Below are 21,176 nucleotides of genomic sequence, written 5' to 3' on the forward strand. Positions count from 1 at the left end.
AAAAGGATGCAGGTGTCCTCCCTCACGGACATGTTTTTTCTAACTGATATCAGTGCAGATTGGGCTAATTTCAGAATTTGAGGACTAATTGATTTCCAAAGCCTTAAGAAGTCCTGTTGAAATGTCATAATCTCCTATAAAGGTCATGGTAAAAGTCTCGGTCACATGTTTTTGGTTTAATAAAAACTCTTGTCTTTATAGGTACTTACTGTAAGGACTCTTCTATAAAGTGGCCAGGATAAATACCTAAGGACATATGTTTCCTAATGGAGGGGCAGCCAACATGTTTTATGCTACAACTCAGATTTAAAGAGAAATCTTCAAACTTCTGATGATCAAATAAAATAATACACCCACTCTAAAATTGTTGTTGCCCGGAGAGGAACATGTTAAGATTCAATCACTTTTAAATGTATTGTGTTTTTTAATATGTTAACTCAGATTATTAATAAACACTAAAAATGTAATCTCATGTTAATCACATGTTTGAAAAAAACAACTGAGAAACAAAGACTTTAACAAGACCTATAAATGCCTTCATAAGAATCTATATTTCGCCATAAACAATAGAACTGCAGGTCCATTCATGTTCCCATCAAACACATCAGAGACAGCAGGGAAAAACAGTAGAAGTTTCATCATAGTGTGGTATGGACATGAAGTTAGTCAAACTTTCTGTTTCAGAGTTGTTTCCAGTTTTTCTTTAAATTGAGCCCAGATTCACCTCCCTACGCTCAGGTCTGCTCACCTGCAAAAGTTTTTTTATCCTTTTCTTGAGCTAATCCAGACTAATCACAGGCATTAAAAGTGTTCAATCATCTAAGAGGAGGAGACAAAGAGTGTGTCTGTAAGCTTGAGCAAACATTACCCGTAGATATACATGCAGCCTATAGCAGTCTGTCATTCAGTTCAGTTTTTCAGTTTAGGAATGATAAAAATAATTGCAAATTAGAATTTAGAATTCTAATTAAAGCTGCTTGGAATTTTGTTGTTTTGAACCTCTTTTTTTTTCAGTTTGGAAGTTCGACAATATAGTGTGCTATTTTACTTTGTAATGTTGCAGTTTAATTAATTTAATATTTAACATTGTATGTCTTAAGCAAATGTTTTAATTCAAACTTCTGAACTTTCTTACAAAAATAAATGTTTTGTTTAAGAAATCTTGTGACTTGAATTCAAATTAAAAGCTTTTACAATTGCAGTAACAAACAACAGTAAATATACCGTTAATCTGCGATTGATCTTAAATTAACATTAATGTCATACAATAAATTGGAAGCAATTATTTTAACAGACTTATACTAGATTCTTTTTATATGTGTGTGTATTTAAAACACATATTTGCTCATTTTATGTTACACCCTTATAATGTACAGCAATTTGGCATGGTTTCTTTCTAAAATTAAAAAATGCAGCTACAATGGCTTTTACTATTTCATACAGATAATCAGGCATTTTCTATGAGTGATTGTATCCAATTATTTGTGGCACAAAAATTACTGACTAATTATTGACTTATGTCAATAATTGCAAAAACCTGGGTTTTTTTAATTAAAAACTACAACTTTTTAAGCAGTTACTAAGGAAAACCTTTAATCTGCAGCCAAACTATCATCCATTTTTAATTTAAATTAGCTTCACAAACAGATCCCAAAATCTAAGCTATATTTGTAGTTATATGTAGCACTTTTTACAAAAATTGTGATAAAAATGTGTGTGTTAAAATCAAGCATGTATTTAAAAACCAACACAGTTGTGAGTTTTATTGGCAAGCTGATGTGATATCTGGGATTGATGTTAACATTTTTAAATTAAATACTTTGCAAAACAAACAGTTTATTTAGTAACTGAAAAACCCCTAACCCTCACAGAGAGAACAACTTTAGCTTTTTTTATTTGCACACCAATAGATACACACAGATACACATGATTAATAGGAGTGGGACTTACGACGGTAACAACAGTCATCCTATGCAGCCAAAAAGAAAACACACTCTATTAGTCATACGAAGCGAACCATCTATCTATATCTAAATCTATGAGGAAAAATGGCAGCAAAAGAAAGTTTAAACATAGACATAAAGAGGAAATTGGCTTTACAATTTCAACCAGTTACTGTCATTTCACAGATTTCAAAAACGCACAGCTGTGCAGAGCCTTGACATATGAACAGAAAAGCTCCAGCTACATAAAAATGAACTTTACTAGATTTTAAGGAGCTTATATGAGCGAGTGCTCATGGTTCAAAGCGTTAATGTGTCTGAGATCACTTGAGAATGTTAACGTGGCGAGCTGAACAGGTGTGGCAGCCGCTACACTGAATTGAGTTCCACACGCTTCGACATACAGCCGCGGTTCCCACTTGAGTGGTAATTTTAATGGCTGAATCGGCTGAGCTCACAAATCAAAGGCATGTGGAGCTGAAGATTTTCAGTGAGGTGGCAAAAACAAGAGTGCACATGTACTATAAGCCAAGCAGGTATGTGTGTGTGTGTTTGATTGTGTGTGTTTAAGTTATAAAACAACTGAGAGAAAGACTTGACTGCCCTCTCCTGACTTGATCTGATCTTTGGGGAGCACCAAATTTCATTATTGAGGAAGCAAACATTAGATATAAACCATTTGATATTTGAGTGAAAACAGCTTTCACTCTGAACTACTTTCGGTCACTATACACACTCACACCCACACACACAGTTTTTCTCTGAAGAGACACCGTGGGGACAACATGCCTCCGATTGCTGAGCTCTCTGTGAGTACACAGTGTTTGAGAGCTGCAGGAATTAATGCCACTGTATCAGTTGCCACAGTAGATAAGGCAGTGCACAGAGATGCAGCTGGTAATGATGCTGGGACCACTAGAGTGTGGTGGAGTTGTCTCTGGTGTTTGTGTCTGATCACATCAAACACTTTTCAGAGCAGCTTCCTCCTTTTACACATAAAGCTGAGTGCACTGACAAAACTGCACTTTTGCCATTTGCTCTGCTGTCGCACACTCAAGCTCACCTTAGCTTTTTGTTTTCATTGGTTCCTAAAGGGTGCTTACTAGAAAAATAAAAGTTCATTTTTTGGCTGTTATGACATCTGACATAACTAAAACACCAATGTGACTGTCTTATCTATGCTTCAGTGCCTTATATTGCTGCCTAACTAAAAAACTTTGTCATACAATAAGTTGGTTCTTGTTTGAATGGTAATGACATCAACAATTGCAAGTCAGTAACAGAGATTTTTGCAAAAACAAACCACAAAATGTTGTGACACTATTAAGATATGTGTTATATGTGTTGCATATTTTTTAGGGATGCAACGACAATTTCCTCATGATTCTTTAAACCTCAAAATTCAAAACTCTTCGGTTTGATTTATGTTTTGTGTATTACAAAACAAAATAAAATTTTCAAAGTAATCCTGTATCTGTAGGGATGAACCGATTCACTTTTGTCACGATTCTTTTCAACTTTGTCACGTGGTTTGGTTTTAAACCAAGAATTGTATATTTTAGAACATGTTTTAAAGAGAAAACCTAGATTGTTAAAGAACAAAATCAAAGCCGAAATCTTGGTATTGTTCCTTCACTTTTTGTCAGGTTCTTGCCAAATGTCTGAAAAATAGTCCTAAAAATATCAGTAAAGATTCCATGGGCTTAAAACCAAAAAATCTAAACAAATTCTGTAGAGCTAGAATAATAATAATCAAATCAAAGTCTCCAGAGATATCAGAACCGGGAGAAACACAAACAAGTGTAAGCCTTAAAACTTTTTGTATAATCTGTTTGACTCCGCTAATATTGGAACAACGCTATATAGTTTATGATGTGAATTTGTAGCATTTTCTATTATAAATCTGATTTTTTAAAATAAATTTAGCTATATAATATAACATTATATTAAATACTTTTTTTTGTTTTATTTTAATTTATAGGAATAGACAACTACAAAAAGATTCAAAAATTTATCTATTTATAATTATTTTTATTAGTAGTCTTGAGCGCCCATAACTAAAGTTGAAAGTTCATTACAAAAAGATGTTATGTCTTCTTCAACACTTCCATGTTCATTAACACCCTTGTGCTATCATAGATGACCCCACCCTTACTTTGACGTGTTCTCCCTACCATGACAAAGGTGGATAAAGGTGGAAAGATTTCATGTAATCCATGGACACCAGTGAAGATCACAAATCATTGAAGAAAAAAGGTTCAGAGCACTGTCTAGTGGGTCTAGATGACCCAACTCCCAATGTTAAAGTGCCTAGGATAGCACAAGGGATACACACACCTTTATCAAAAAGAAAAACAAAAAAAATCTCCTGCCAAAAAACCCTCAGTTAAGGACTGCCTATTAAAAGAAAACAAGAAAACCACACAACTTTATTGATCAAATTATTCCTTCTTTCCTCTAATAAAACACTGAACAGGCATTGAATGTCAGCTAGTTTTTTTTCTAAAAGCTGTTATTTGGGTGCTCTAGTTGGCTGGACTTTGGTTTTTGGCAGTTCCAAGCACCTTTAATGAACGATACTAAAAGAAATATGTTTGAAGCCCACATATTCTCACCACCATGCCCTCCAAAAAAAACACCTTCGCAAACTCGTTTAAAGACTTGCTCTGATGAAATTTTTTTGGGTGTTTTTAATTTGTTGTTCTTGCTGCATTTTCTTTTATGATGGAGGACATACATGAAATTAGGCTTAAATTTGCATTTATGACTGGAAGGGGGGGTGGGGTTGCTTCGCCCCAAAAGTCCCGCCCCTAACTCAGAGTTGAATTTCAAATGCACTCCTGTTGCTCTAAAGAAACTATGTCCTAGAAAATGACAGTTTTTTTTATTTGGGATAAAAACAGCATAATCCTGATTAAAAGACCACTGGGAACGCCTTTAAAAATAACTCAAAAGATGATCGTAGTGCGTCTTTTAGGGAAACTATGTGCAAAGTCTATGTTAAAGCTCCAAGGAAAACAAAAACATACATGGGTCTATAAGTCTGCAAGTGGATGCGTCGGAATGGAGTGGTAGAGGAAGCTCGTGGCCCATCTAAGTCACTGCTACAAGCTTTTTTTTTGTCTGCTCCTGATTTAAAATAATTTTAATAAAGAAATTATTAGAAATGCTATTTTTAGCTTAATTTTCTTTTTATATTTCCTCCATCATAAGAAAAATGCCACAAGATGATGTTAAAAACACTATTTTCATTGAAGTGGGTCTTTAAGGGTAACATCAGCTTGGGGTGCAAACATGTTTTGATCCAACAGGAAAATCACCCAAAAGGACAGCAAAACACACTTAATTTAAAAGCCTTTCCTACCTTGAGCAATTATTGAACAAGGTAAGCCAAAATCACATGATATCTCGACACGCACTTAGGATCTGCGCTTGTATGAGGTGGGGCTGTTCAGATGGTTGGGTCAGTTTTAATCAAGGGGAGAGCAGCAAGAAAAAAAGCATGTGCTCAACTAAACAAAAGAGCCTGGAGCGGGGCAGAGAAGTTCATGGACAAGAGGCAGAAACCAAACAAACTGTGAGATACATACAGATGAAGATCAGTGCAGGATGCTGACGTACAGCATGTGTGACAAAAACATCACATGTTTACAAATGAAAAAAAGCTACTTCTCAGGGCATGTGCTATTACGTTGTCTTTGCGAGAGGCGGTCAAGAAAGCCTAAACAGAGGGATTAGCTGAAAACAACACTGACACTTTGGCCTGTGTCTGCATGAGGGAGGGAGAAGGAACTGTAAACTGTTTACAGGGAGATGCGGGCTAACTGCCCCGCGTGCACGCCTGTATCTATGTGTGTGAATGTGTGTTTACAATGCAATATTGTGGTTTTTGTGATGGGTGGACTCTGCTCTGATTGAGACCAAATCAACCCAGTGTGCACACAGCAAAAAAGAAAACACAGCTTTCAGCTGAAGAACCAATACTAATGCTCAGCAACTGTACAATGTGTATTAACCCTTGTGCTGTCCTATGACCCTGTCCTTGCATTGACGTGTTCTCCCTACCATGACAAAGGTGGATAAAGGTGGAAAGATTTCATGTAATCCATGGACACCAGTGAAGATCACAAATCAATGAAGAAAAAAGGTTCAGCTCACTGTCTAGTGGGTCTAGATGACCCAACTCCCAATGTTGAAGTGCTTAGGATAGCACAAGGGTTACACATCACACACCTAAACACAGCCTGATGTGTAGTCATTGCATGTACCGTATATGAAAACTGAGCCTAGTGTGTGTGACGCCACCCATAGAAGATGGCTTACTTCTGGCCCCAAATAAATTCAGTTGCCTTTTTTTTTGCGATGCAGACGTCGCTATGTTGAACCCAGAAATCCTACGTAAGCAATGATTGGTCTGAATCAACATTTCTACGGCGACCACTCTCACCAATTGAGGTGAGCTGTTACCACTTGGGAGAATCTGTAAAACGATTTGATGTCAGACCAAATGCTTTTATTGAGGCATCTGATTAGTCACTGTACAACTTGCAATATTAAAACATATTGAAAAGTTTAATGAATCTGAAATCTTAAGAAAAGTTTCTTTGCAGCTATTTTAGATTATAACCCTTGTGCTATCCTATGACCCCACCCTTACATGGACGCGTTATCCCCACCATGACAAAGGTGGATAACGGTGAAGAGGATTTCATGTAATCCATGGACACCAGTGAAGATCACAAATCATTGAAGAAAAAAGGTTCAGAGCACTGTCTAGTGGGTCTAGATGACCCAACTCCCAACGTTAAAGTGCCTAGGATAGCACAAGTGTTAAAAATAGCTAGTGACAATGCGCGGTGCTGTTGTAATTAGCAGAACATGCAGCAAAAGCTATTCAGCCGTACAGTTTTGAGCCAGATCCCAGCTCAGACAGGCAAAACAAAGACGTGCATGGATCTACTCTATTTGTCTGCAAGCAGATGCATCAGAATGGAGCAGAGAAGAGTGTGTGTGGTCCACCAATTTTAGCTTTTAGGTCACGGCTACAAGCTTTTTCTAATTTGTCCGCCACTGATGCTACAATGATTTAAATAAAGAAATACTCAGATCCGCAATTTTAAGCTTAACTTTCTCAACATTTGTTCTCCACCATGAGAAGAATGCCACAAGAACATGTTAAAAACATTATTTTGATTGGAGTGGGTCTTTAATCCTAAGTACATTTCTAATTGTAACCAAGTGTTGTACAATTGCAACTACTAGACACAACTGATTATTCCACTTTGTTGACAAACAAAGTTTGTTACTTTCAATTAAACAAAACATTAGAAAATCCTAAATATAGTTTTTTTCCGCATGAAAATGATTTGTTGGATAACTGCATATAATACGTATGAACAAAAGTTTGAGTGGAGACTTTGACCATCAAGCTCATCGCGACATAAATAACTCCCATGTACTGAAATAGTGATACCTAAAGGGTGTAAATGAGGACTCATTCTGTTATAACTTTCAGCAGGAGTGTCAAGCAAAACAAGTAATCAACTTTAGACAATATGTAGAATAAATTGTGTCCATGTGTGTGTGTGTGTGTCTGGAAAAAACTGACAAAGTACCTTCCTTAGAGAGTGAAGGTGTCTGATTGTCCAGACAGAATGGCTGTGTTTGATAATGGTTTCCATTAACCTGGGCTGAGTGGACGGACCTGTGAGACTCCTTATTCATCCCTCTCTAACCCTCCCTCCTGTCTCCCACTCTGTCACACCCATCAGACTTGTATAAGAAACCTTACAGTGACAAAACACCGGAGAAGTAGGGTATTTCATTGTGAAGGTGGGCAAGAGGGTCAGCCCTTTATCAAAAAAATCCAGTCTCCACAACATTTGGCTTATCCAAACCATTAGATGTGCTTATGTGTGGTCTGTGAAGTGCAGATGAAAAAAATGGCCCTTCGAGTACTGAGAGCCTCTAGCTTGAGTACATGAATGCAGTTTACTTTCAACATGAATAGGGCTTGCAAGCAAGAGAGCAGAGGAGAAGGTAAAGGAAATTTGGCAGACAGCTGGAAAAAAGACTAAGGGAGAAAAAAAGGCCTTTCCTTTAAGAATTCCATCCTACCAAGAGCCTCTCTATTCAAGGAATCATCCGTAAAGCAGCAGAACAAGGATGTTGACAAGTACAGCAATGGTCAGAGCAAGAGCATGTCATGCAGCAGTGAATAGGAACAGAAAAAGTAGTGCAGCAATTATTTCAGAGAAGCCATTAATGGCTCGTGTGGCTTTTTTTTTAGACTATAACAGCAGATGACTAATGGACAACCTGGTTTTCTTGTTTGATCAGATCATATGTTTACTGCTTCTGATCGCACACAAAAAGATGCTGATGACCGAATATGTACAACAGAGTTTTCAGAAAGTTAAAACAAGGTTGTGCACCTTTCATCGTAAGTATTACTATACTTGTCAATATGGAAGTTTTTTTTTATTCATCATGTCCAACAAAACCCAAGGGAAACCAATCGCACACCTATTCCTTCACCGTCATGTAAAAATATTTGTTTTATGGAAAAATGTATTCTGTGGCATTAGTTTTACTGTAGTTTATGAAAAGTTTCACAGAAAAGTTTAAGGTTTTTGTAGCAATATGATTGATTTACTTTGTGACTCAGGACAACAGGGAGAACATTTCGATCATTTGACATTGCACTCTTCTTTACTCTAAAGAAACTAATCTTTGGGTTAAACATTTTGTCACAAACCACAACATCCATCCGTTTTCTAAACCAGATTTTTGCCTTTTGGGGTCACAGGGCTGCCATTTGGAATGCAAGGGGGGAGGGGTCACTCAGTCCAGGTCTCCTATACAGTCAATGGTTTCAACTTAGACCTTGATGAAAACTCTTCTCACATATTTTGTCTAGCATGACAAAATACCAAACTATTTTTTAAACTCTTTTCAATATCTGGTTGGGTTTCTTCTTAAATGTACAAGCAAGTAAAAAGAAAGAAAATTAAAGCAGCAAGCGGCGTTGCATGGCCCGCAGGCGCTACCCGCCCCTCAATACCAAAAACTAACCACTAAAAGTTGAGCCCAAGAAGCAGCCAGATGCACGGTCGCATTAAAAATAAAACCTCTACTCAACCCCTATGCTGTTAGCCTCATGTTACTTCCATTCTTCAGCACTTGCGATACCTTTCATGTTTTTTAAAATCAAGCCCATTACTGTCAGTTTTCGGGGAATCTCTTCTCATCTTCCCAGGATGGTGGATCGTCATCCAGCTCACTCTGCAGGAGCTCCGAGATGTGTACCATCACAGACTGCAAAATTTGGTGGATTGGTAGGAAAACACTTGGCTTTCTTTTTTGTCTTGATAATTTAAAGTAAAATGATAAGCTGCCTTTGTTTTTATGCTCCTAATGTGAAAGTATTTCTGCAGGTCTGATGCAACTCTTTCTTCTTATGAATCAAATATTAGACCTTTATCTAACATATTCTTATTAATTAAACCAAAATGAATAACTTTAGTAACATGAACTTTCTTTGTATGTTATTTAGTTTTGTTTGATCCCATATTATTACTTTTTTATCTGACATATTTTTTTAGGTATTTCTATACTTCATATAAGGTTTACAGACTTTCCTAATCAGTAAATAAAACTATTTATTTTATTTAAGCTTTATTTAATAGGGACAGTGCACATTAATGAACATCTATCTATCAAACAATGATAGGCGTAAACATGCTGGATTATAGCAATGATGCTAATTTGCATCCATAGTCCCTAGGCAGGAAACATAAAACAGGACAAAACAAAAGACAGAATGACAGATACAATAAGAACACAAGAAGGTGGTACATTATGAGAGTTAAAAGTCAGTGGCTACAGGACTGGTTTGCTTTCAGCCACTGCTTGAGCTGTGTTTTGAAGGTCTGTAATGTTTGACACTCCCTGATGTACAGTGGACTGTTCCAGAGTTTACTGGCCTTTACAGAGAGGGGGTTTTGTCCAAAGGCTGTTTTTCTGTATGGAACCTCACAGTCCCCCCGAGACGAGGCCCTAGTCCTGAGAGCGCTGTGAGTCCTTTTTTTAAAAAAGTCAGACATGGGAGGCGGAGCAAGTCCATGTAACACCTTGTACATCAAACAAGCAAATTTAAAATTTTTAAAATTCTCAAAGCTTAACAACTTGTACTTTTTCAAGATATTACAGACATGGAATGACATTGGTTTTCTATATAAGACCTTAAGGGATTTTTTATAAAGTGATTCTATGGTTTTGCTCGTATTTACACCCGCCAAGGACCAACATGTAATACAGTATTCAATATGTGATAGAATCGTTGAATGCAGAAACGTTCTAGCAGCTCCAAGTGTTATGAATGGTCGTATTTGTTTAAAATTATTCAAATTGAATTTTACTTTATTCGATATTTTTTAATATGGCTCTTGAAGCTTAGAGTTGAATCAAGAGTCACACCAAGATACTTAAATTTAGAGACAATTTCCAGTTCCTGTCCTTCCAAAAATATACCTGAATGCTTGATGTCCAATGGTTGCTTAGTGAACATCATACAAACAGTTTTAGTTGTATTTAACAATAAGCAAGATTTAGAAAGCCATTCATTTACAGGAACTAGAGCTGAGGTAAGAATAGAGGCTGCTTCTTGAATATTTTTTGCGCTAGTGAAGATGACAGCATCATCTGCATACATTTGAAATTCAACATTACCACATGTGTTTGGCAGATCATTAATATACATAGAAAACAATAAAGGCCCAAGTATTGATCCCTGTGGTAGACCAACAGGGACATCTAAGAAAGTTGATTTGACACTGTTAATACAAACACACTGTTTTCTGAATTCTAGATATGATTTTATCCACTGAATTGCATCCATAGAAAAGTTGAAGTATGTTTATTTAGACAAAAGAATCTCATGATTCACTGTGTCAAATGCCTTTTTTAGATCGAGAAATACAGCGCCGACGCAAGGATTAGAATCCAACATGTGTTTGATCTTTTCTATAAATAGACAGTTTGCAAACTCTGTTGAATGATGTTCACGAAAACCAAATTGCATTGGATGTAAAAGAGAATGGCCTTTATTTAAATGCTCATTTATCAGTTTTGTTACCCACTTCTCAGCAACTTTAGAGACCACAGGAAGGATACTGATCGGCCGATAATTGCCTATGTTTGAACTATCACCAGATTTAAAAATTGGGGTGACAGTAGCCATTTTCCAAGACAATGGCACACATTTTTGCTTAAATGATAAATTGACCATATGTGTTATTGGTAAAAGTAAGGATTCTTTGCATAGTTTGATGATATTTGTGTCCAGCCCATGGACATCCTTGGCTTTAGAATTTTTTAATGAGCCAATAATTTTAGCAACATCCAGCTCTGTGATTTCTTGTAGACTAGATATGCATTGTTTTGCTTTGCCTCTTCTTGCTTTTCTTTCATGTCAGCAGGGGCGCCGCTAAGGATTTTGGGCTCCATGATAATCATTTTTACAGGGCCCCTTACACACCATCCTCATTGCACATTTTCTTTCTCTTTCTTTTTTTAAGACCTTTTTTTTCACTATTAAAATTGTTAAAATATATTGATTCATTAACTTTAATAATCATTCTTATCACAGATTCACCTTTGTTTTTTTTATTGTGGTAAAATTTGTTATTATTATTATTATTATTATTATTATCAGACTGATGCTGCAGATGCTGTTTGTGCTGATGCTGGTGCACTTGACTGTTTAGAATTCTTAGGAAATTTTCTGACAGAGGGGATGTCAACTATTACTCAATAAGAACAGCTTGATAAATGTTTGAATGAATCGATTATTTAACTAACATAATAGTAAAATGTAAAAATCCATTTTTCTTGACCTAACATGGTGAGAAAGGCGAGCCAGCTTATAGGGACAAAGTTAAAATTCCATAATTTTCTACCACAAGCCCACCTTTTTTTCTGAAATGCTGGATGAAATACAGGGACGGACTTATCATTAAGTAAAGGTAGGCGATTGCCTGGGGCCTCCAACTTTCTTGTGGTCCCGAGCTGAACACTTAATAAAAATGTCTAAATTTTACGTCCGTACACCCCAAATCACTGAACTGACATAAGATTGATCATGTAAAAGTGTTCTCCCCTGTCCTTCTGCAGCAATGGTATATTCCAGTCAACAGCAAGTTCAGGCAGAGACTCGCAATATTTTAGCAAGAAGAGGTAGCATTGCCAGACTGGATGGTTTCCAGCTCAATAGGGTGGTTTTTATTGTGACTTTGTGGGTAAAAATTGCTTTAGGTGGATGGACAGAATTTGGGCGGGTTGGGGATCGGTTCGGGAGTTTTTAGTTTCTGGTTGAAACACGTTTCAAGCAGGGAAGTGCGGTCTGACGAGAGAGGTAGGTGACAGGCAGTGCTTCACCTGTCATCTTCCTCATGTGCCATCATGAGATGTAAAGCTTATGGATAGTAAAATAAATATGTGTTGACACTAACCTGTTCTATAAATGCAATTTATACGTTTAATTCTAATCATTTTCACCTCAAAATCGCAATTGTGCATATTTCCAGGTTGCGAGCTCTGCAGCACGAGATTACGCAATCCTACATGAAGTCAGGCTGATTGTTCCTTTAGTTTACTCAGAGAAAGCAAATAATGTAAAGCGTATTGTTATTTTTTTTACATTCTCGACATTTTTCTTCCATGTCCTCCCTTTCTATTTGGTATGTATTTCACTTCAGATCTGATGTGTGAATAAGGCAGGAAAACATCAGAGCTTTTTGTTATAATAATTGTCTGAATTTTTGTGATGAACTCAATCAGTCATGTGACTTGAAAAAAAATCTGCAAATATGTGAAACCGCGAATATTGAAACGCGAATAAGTGTGGGAACACTGTATTTTCAACCCTTTAACACCTTTTTCTCTCTTAATTTATTTTCCCTCTTTTTTTGGCATCCTGATTATTGAGGTATGTCTTCTCTACCTCACACCATGTGGCCCTGTCTGTCACAAAGCACGTGCCTGTGCTTCTTGTAAAAGTTCAATCCAGCTGGACCAACCCATTTTAAAATGACTATGGGGTGTGTAGGGGGACCCTGCAGAAGTTGATGTTTCCAAAAGAAAAAATGTTGTTAAAATATTTGTGAATATATATGTATTAATGAATCACTGAAATTATTTTTCTGTTTTATCATTTCATCATTGTTAGGGGCCTCTGTGGCCCCCACTCTCAGTCTGGGCCCCTGGAATCAACCACCTTTACCCCCCCCCCCCCCCCCCCCTTTTCGGCGCCCCAGCTTGTCAGACTCTGTGAAGTTGCAGTCACAAAGGCTTAATAAAGCCTGTGTCACATGCATCTAACACAATGACATGCAGGTCAAGCACATCTATACACTAGCTCAAACACATTTGACAACTCATGTATGTTGGAGTGACACTTCTTAGCACTTCACAGCCTCTGCTGTTTGCCCCTGGCATAGCTGCTGGCACAGTTCAACATCACAGACATAAATAAAGACATCTGGTGAAACTTAGTGGGAAACAAAGAGAAAAAATAGGTGTGATGCTCTGAATTAAACATGACTGGATAGTGAGAGATGAGGAAATATGGCCTGTGAGTCAACATGCATATTGGCAACTTTTCATGCACGCTTAAAATCCCAATCCGATCATCTTTTGATCTGAAAGCGTTCCCAGTGATCTTTTAATGATGATAATGCCATTTTTTTGCCAAACTAAAAAAAAAGGGTCATTTTCTAGGACATAGTTACTGCAGATCAACTCTGCACTGACTTCCTGTCATCCATTTGTTTACTCTCTCTCCTGCTAGCCTGCAGCCCCTCACAACCCCAACCTAACATTATTGGTGCATCAAAAATGGTGAGCAATATTGGAGTTTTTGAGAGGTAAAGTTTTGAGCTAGTCAGCTCGGAAGAGGAAAAAAAGACAAACACAGTTATAGTTGTCTACCAATGGATACATCAATATGAAGTGGAGAAGGGAGCTTGTGGCCTGCTGATTGCATTTAGGCATCTCAAATACAATCTTTTTCCAACTGTAGTTTTTTCATCTGCTTCTGATTCACAACAATTTGAATGAAGAAATGCAATTGTATCGGTTAGTTCAAAAGGGGCCCAAGTCCAAGAGGTTTGTTTTTCCAGGAAATGATTTTAATTGTATAGCTTAAAGGGAGGCTACACCAAAAGATCAATACTTTACCCAGATTTAGCACCAGTTCATTGCTTAAAAATGCTATAATATGAAGCACCTCACTTTTATAATTTCAGAGGACTAGCAAACTAAAGTCTCTGGACTTGGGCCCTTCTTGAATTAAACAGGGGTGCTGCCATATTGGATAACTGGTGCTGCCATCTATGGGATAAAGCAAAACCCATGCAAGAGAGGCCCAATTCCAGGAATTTTGCACTTAATGCATTTTAAATTTCAAGCATAGTCAATACATTACAACGGACTTGGGACTTTTTTGAACATAGTCAGATAGCTTGAAGACCATAGGACATATAATATCTCTATTTTGAAAAATTGTGGACTTGGGCCCCTTTCTGAACTAACAGATTCAATTTCAAACTTAATTTTCTTCATTTATGTCCTCTATCATCATAAAAAGGCAACAGAAAACATTGTTTAAAAACACCCAAAACCCAATTTTCACCGGAGTGGGTCTTTAAGGCTTTATGGATTGGAATGTCTGCTCAACAAAAGGATGACAGGAGCTTACCTTTAGAATGGGGAGATGGTAGCAGCAGCACATGTAAAAAAGAAAGTGAGAAGTCATAATTATAGCTATCACCAACATAAATGATCTAATATTGTTCTTTCAAATTTGGTGATGTTTGCAAAGTACAGGGTCGACATGAGGCAGCATATTTAGAAGACAAACTCAATGCAAAAGAGCTGCTTTGGTAGTGGGAAAACTGGTCTGAGAAGATGAACACACGGAATTAGAATCTGGCATGAGGTTGGTGGGTGGTAGGACAAGGGAGGGAGATGCTAATGGAGTAAAGGAGAGGGACGAGGAAAACGGGCTTAATGGACAAAAAGTGACTTAACTAAAGCTGGCTGGGTAAGCACTGCCTGGACATTTTTCCTTGCTGTTCTTTGTGACAGCAGCTCAGATGCCAATCAAATTAGTGCCCATTTAAAGCTTGTTTGGTTGTGTCATTTGTAATATCCCCTCGTTACCTGTGATGTCGTGACACAGAGGGAAGGTGACAGGAGAAAAAGGGGGAGGAAGACAGAGTCACTTTACTGCAGTCTTTCTGCGTGAATGTCATCTGCCCACTTATTGTGTGTTCCGGTGGGACAGCGAGGAGGAGGAAAGGAGGAAGAGAGGAGATCCTTCATTCTGGGAAGTGGCTCACTTGAACATGCAAATAGAGCAGCAGCGTCAGGGGACAGGCTGGCGCGGGTTTTAATGGAGTTGGGGTAAACTCATTTTACAGCAGAGAGCCACAGAAGAGAGAGAAAATAATATAGCAGTGTGTGTGTGTGTGATGTGAGCATCTGAGCTGGATATGAGCGGGATAGTATTTATGATGATGCTGTACCAGGGAAATACTTAGAAGTATCAAAAAAAACGCTGAAGACTAAATTTCTCCTTTGGTATTTCTGTTTTATTAAAAATTCTCTTACATTTTTGTGTTGATTCTTTCTCTAAAACCTGACTGTAATATTGAACCAAAATTTGAGGGAGGAAGTGGGTTGTATTGAATGATGCTATTTGAAAATAATTTTCAACTTATAAAGACACAGAGCTCCTTAGGGCTCCAGAGCCTAGTTACACATGTAAAATCCTGATGGGGAAGGGGGGGGTCGCTACCTGCAATGGAATTTAAATGAGGTAAAATTTTCAAAGTGACGCAGTGGCTAAGAAGGTTGATAAGCTAACTTCTGTGTCACATAGCAATGCACACACCCAACACACAGATCGTTGACACACAAAACCAGAGGGAGGGTGGAAGGAAGGGGCCTGTCACTTCTCTGTTAGTGACTCCTTTTATTTAATGCCAGTCCTGTCACAACAAGACAGGAACAGAATGAAGTGGATCACCTACAGGCACCACACCTCGTCTGGTCTGTCTTTCAATGCTCACCCATCTGACTGAGCCCCTACAAGGCAATGACATAGTGTGGTTCACATCAAACTAAGATTTCTGCCTGAACAGGGTTGAGGACAGTAAATTCTCTGTCTCGTCTTTCCCCGTGGAAAGACCTTCAGAGGCTTTGGGAGAGTCGAAGGAGTAAAGAATGGCAGCCATATGGACAGACGGAGTAGCAATCACTGTCCCTGTTTGGGTAAATTACCTGAGTTGATTTCAGTCCAATCTGTCTTTGAGTCTCCAGAGGCGGGGGGGGAAAAAGCATGCATGTGCGTCAATATAGGAACACACTAACACGAAAAATTCCTGTGCATCTGTAGATGGCTGAGCAAAACAGACATATTTCCCTTTCATATGTGTACATGCCCATTCTACGCTTCTCCTCTCCATCATCAACTTCAAATTTCCTAAATGAATCATTAAAAAGGCATGACTTGGAACACATGCTTTTGGTTTGTTTGTGTGATTGTTGCTTTACTGCAGCAATACCTGGGAAAGAAAGAGGGAAAGAAAGAAAAAAAGAAAGGAAAAGATTAAGTGAAGGAGGAAAAGAGAAAATTTAATGTCAGGATGTGCCCCATAATGACTAGTATAAGCTCTTGTGGGAGCTTCCCCTCACACCAGTTCCAGAGAGGGCAGCTTGATTGGGGATAATTGGCTAGCCTTCACTAGCGGTTAGCATCCAGGCATAGAGACAGGGAAGGGCACAATGCCTTGGCCCACACAAGTACTCTCTTCTTTAGTCTTTATACACACACACACACACAAATGTATACAATGTGTGTACATGATGTGTAGTTATATATTTATTTACCGTAAACAAATATTGACAGACCGATGAACAGATGGTTGGTTGATCTTTGAAGAGAAAATAGACTTACTGGATTTGTGTGTGTGATGGTCATACAATAAATGTGTGCGGGTGTACTTGTAATAGTGCATTCATATGTGCACTTGAATATCAGCAAACATACAGACATACTACAGGCACGCACAAAGCAGGTTTTTGATGTCCTTTTTTGCTGTTATTTCTGAATGTCGTTGTTGCTGCCACGGATAAATGAATTTCCCCATCGTGGGATAAATAAAGTCATGTAATCTAATCTAACTTGAAATTACACTAGAGAGTGGAAAGAGTCAATCAGGTCTATCCATTGTACATCCCTGCATCGATCTGATCAAAGTGGTTAATAAGAAAACTCTGATAAACCAGTATTCTCGCAGCAGTTAAACACATCATCCAAGCATAAATCAGGAGTAGTGAAGAGTCTCACAACCCCTCATGTGCTTGTAACTGATGTGTGCGTAAATATGGTTTTGTCTGTATATATCAGTACCTGCGCTTAGTTCCCATCATCCCTTTGTTTACACGTTCTCCCGCTCATGCAGCTCCTCATAACCCCCAACATAACATTACTGGCGCAACAAAAATGGCAAACAATTTTGGAGGTATGCAGCCTTACAGTTTTGAGCCAGAGGTCAGCTCAGACAAGGAAAACAAAGACGTCCATGGATCTATTTGTCTACAAGAGGATACATCAGAATGGAGCAGAGCATTGTAGTTTGTACGTAACTACTGCAAACTTTTTCAAATTCTATTTTTCGTCTGCTCCTGATTCACCACGTTTGTATAAAGAAAACTCCAAAGCATAGTTTTGATTTTTAAGTTCTTTATATCTGTAATCCATCATGAGAAAAATGCTACAAGAACATTTCAAAAACACGATTTTCTTTTAAGTGTGTCTTTAAACATTTTGGAAGGAAAATGACTAAATAATCTCAATTTCCGTAATAGTAAATAATCTTCGACATATTCTGTTTCCTACCGAATGAAAAACTTTTAACACATTCCTGCAAGGCACAGCAAACATTTAATGGTTGTGCTAAGCAGCATTTCCCCCTTCAATTAATCAAGATCCAGAAGCCAACTGCTGGCCAAGATGAAAAGAGGGGCTCATAAAAAAAGAAAAAGGCAGCATTTGAAGTTGAAACCTATTGCACAAACAAGCACACACTTTTTCATCAAAGACCCTGCTCCAAAGAGCTGTCTTCTGGCTTCAGTCTGCCGTGCCAACTGTTAAAGGTGTTTTGTCGTCTAAACAGAAAGACACTAAAGCTTCAAGAGCTGTGCAAAAGCAGCACACTCACAGCATACTGAACTTTTTGATGTGGAAAAGAAATAGTCTGATACAAAAAAGGCAAAAAAGTGGTTAGTAATTATGTTACATTGTTTTTATTTATAGATCTAATCTCGTTTTTTTCATGGCAAACAATGGACGAGATGATAACTAAAGTTAAAAGATTTTTTTTTTTTACCAAAACTAATGAGTCTGAGAAGCCATCACAAGTAAACAGTTGTTTATGACTACATAAAACTCCAAAAGGACATTGTTTTCAAAATGAACAATTATGCGTATATTTAAGTTGATTTTTTAAAATCAGATCTGAAAAGGCAGGCCAGAAATGCGGCACATGCAGAGAGAGCTGGGCCAGAGGCTAACAACTGAAACACAGAGATACCGAAAACGCACTTCAAACAAAGTAAAACATTTTTATATAAACTCAGGAGTTCCCAGGATGATCCCGTGTTTCAATAGAGAAGCACAGTGGGATGACAAGATGGTTTGCTGGCTTGGAATTGACAACAAAGGAAGTTGGCCGTAGTTCCAACCCTGTAACTTCATGACATTGTCTACTAAGCTACTGTAATAACACACATCCTCTCTTCTGTAATCAGTAAGAGTTCACAAAGACCTTCCTCTGACAATATACACACACACACACACAGATTGGACGCCTTAATAAATGAACAAACTGATGTGGCCACACCCTTCACTTCAAGAGCTTTTGAGGAGGTGGACAGAAGGTGAGGTTGGAGAGGAGAAGGGACTCGGGGGGGCTGCTTTGAATGGCAGGAAATCCCTGAGATGTTTTCTGTACTCTGCCACAACACAAGATCCTGCTAAGGTGTTGAGGGAAGACAATGTTTAGGACACAGTTGCTGTACAGAATGCAAATATTTGTCTTTCTGTTTTTCTTTCTTTAAATGATTTCTGTTTCTGTCTTTCTTTGTTGCTGCCTGACGCTTTTGTATATCACATCGGTGTTACAGTTGTGCGCGCACACACACAAACACACATAAGCATGTCTTGCACAAAAGACTTTCAGCAGCCATATGTCGTGGAGGAGGAGGCCGACATGCCCTTTCACATAAAACAGCACACATACACACATAGTGGTAGCGGGCAGGGGAGTGTCCCTGTGCAGGAATGTGGAGGAATGATAAGTTGTGGAGGTGTCAGGGGAGAGACCCATGCTGTTACAGCCAGACACCTACAAACACTCCACCCTGCCTCCAACTCCCCCTGTGGTTTTTATTTTCTCACTTTCTTATTTACTTTCTTTCTCGTACCATAAACTCAGGCGTAAGCCTTCTGATTCTTTTTTTTTTTTTTTTTTACTTTGGGACAACAATCTAATCATTTAATTTTATGAATCGTGCCTTATTTTCACTTGTTTTTTTGTTTTGTTTTTTTTAACATCTTCTAACTCCATCCCATCTGAAGACTTTCAGTTCATAGTACCATTAGAGATAAAAACACCAGCTTTTTAAAGAGCCATTTATAAACATAAAAGTACAGGGTTTCCCCTAATAAAAAGGAAAAAAGTCTGCTGTAATTTCAAGATTCCCATTTATAATGAAACACCTGTAACAACATACCCATAGGAGACTTGCAAGAAGCTGTCCTGTATCTGTAGAAATTGAATGTCCTCAGGTAACCACAGCTATGTGGGGGAAAAAAGTTAAACACTCCTGTCTTCAGCTTCACGGGGAACAGTAATTAATGACCCCCATTCAGACCATTATCCCTTTATCAGCTACACAGAGGGCTGCTGCGTACACAGTTTGAAACTTAAAAGTTTCAGGGAATGGTTTATCACGACACTGGATTACATGAGGTGATTTAATGTGAAGGATTTTACTGAAAATGTCTTGTCACTGTGCCAATAACTTTTTTGACTGCATGAATACTTCATTCTTAAAGCAGAATGTGGCTTTGTCAAGGGTTTTGCAATGTCTATTATATAAAAGAAGAAGAAAGAAATCTTCCCAGGGTATGAAGATGAAGTCTATTTGGTTTGTGGCGTGTTACCAAGTTGGCATGGTGTCACCTGGTGTTCATGGTCTTTGTCAGCCAGTGTCCTCAAGAGAAAATATGTCTCTGATCTTGCGTTTTCTGCACAGGAGGAGATTAATTGTGAGCATTAGAACTTCAGTCACTGAGACGTGACGTGCTGAGACCTGCATCCCTGGAGGACCAAGCTCCTTCTTGGCTCATTGGCCTGTTGTCACACCCCACCCTGCTCCAGATTGGGAAGAGTTTCTGAACAGGTACTTTTAGAAGAGTTCGTCTTTCTCCTACAGTCGAGTAAATCATTTCAACAGGAAGCAGTTATTGTAGAGGTCAGATTAAAATGACCCAACGCACGTAGGAACTTTAATGGACACCCATCAGTTCTGGTCATTTCCATCTGGGCAGGTTTTTGTTATTTTTTTGCACACTTTAACAAAAACACACACAGTGACGGGTTAAGTCTTTGTCAGGCACTTTCAACAAGACTGTGAGCAAATAATAACATTGCTAAGTCTGAGCATTGCCTGAAGCATCCCTTTTAGCCCATCACAACCTAAGTGGCTGGAAGAAATGTTAAGGCCGAGACGAGGAGACCAGCATGCGGGAGGTTATTGTCCAGGCTAGGTGGAGTGGTTTCCAAATGGGAGGAGGAGAGATACACGGCTGAACAGGCAAATGTATAGACAGACGGGTTTATTGTCGCAGTGACAGGCCCTCCATTCCACTGCTGCAGTCACCTCTTCAGAGTCATCAGCGGAGATCAGTGAAGCCCCACTGACCACTACACGAAAAAATGAGAGGGCCTCAACTGACAACTGTCAACACCAGGATCTGGATGAAGTGACAGGAGGAAAAAAAAACTGAACTACTGAGAGTGAAAACATTTGGGGGTGGGTTTGGGGAGAAGGAATTCAGTTCTGCTTCTAGACAACAATAAACTGCCAAATTCCAAGACAAGG

The 21,176-nt window shown here is 38.3% G+C and overlaps 2 protein-coding genes across 7 annotated transcripts in view; one reads left to right on the forward strand and one right to left on the reverse strand.

Moving 5' to 3' along the window:
- The window catches only part of bnc2 (basonuclin zinc finger protein 2), a 176,941-nt gene that overhangs the window by 111,082 nt on the left and 44,683 nt on the right, over positions 1-21,176 (reverse strand). The window lies entirely within an intron of this gene.
- The window catches only part of LOC101171889 (centlein, centrosomal protein), a 202,270-nt gene that overhangs the window by 24,372 nt on the left and 156,722 nt on the right, over positions 1-21,176 (forward strand). For 4 of the 5 annotated variants that reach the window (XM_078943539.1, XM_078943535.1, XM_078943538.1 and 1 more), the window contains exon 2: positions 20,328-20,474. The exons of the other annotated variant lie outside the window; for it this stretch is intronic. The gene's annotated coding sequence lies outside the window, so the exon portion shown is untranslated. The remainder of the gene's footprint in view (positions 1-20,327; positions 20,475-21,176) is intronic. 5 annotated transcript variants of the gene reach the window in all.

Source organism: Oryzias latipes, assembly GCF_053564925.1.
Source record: "Oryzias latipes strain Hd-rR chromosome 1 unlocalized genomic scaffold, Olatipes_Hd-rR_3.1 chr1_Y".
NCBI lineage: Eukaryota > Metazoa > Chordata > Actinopteri > Beloniformes > Adrianichthyidae > Oryzias > Oryzias latipes.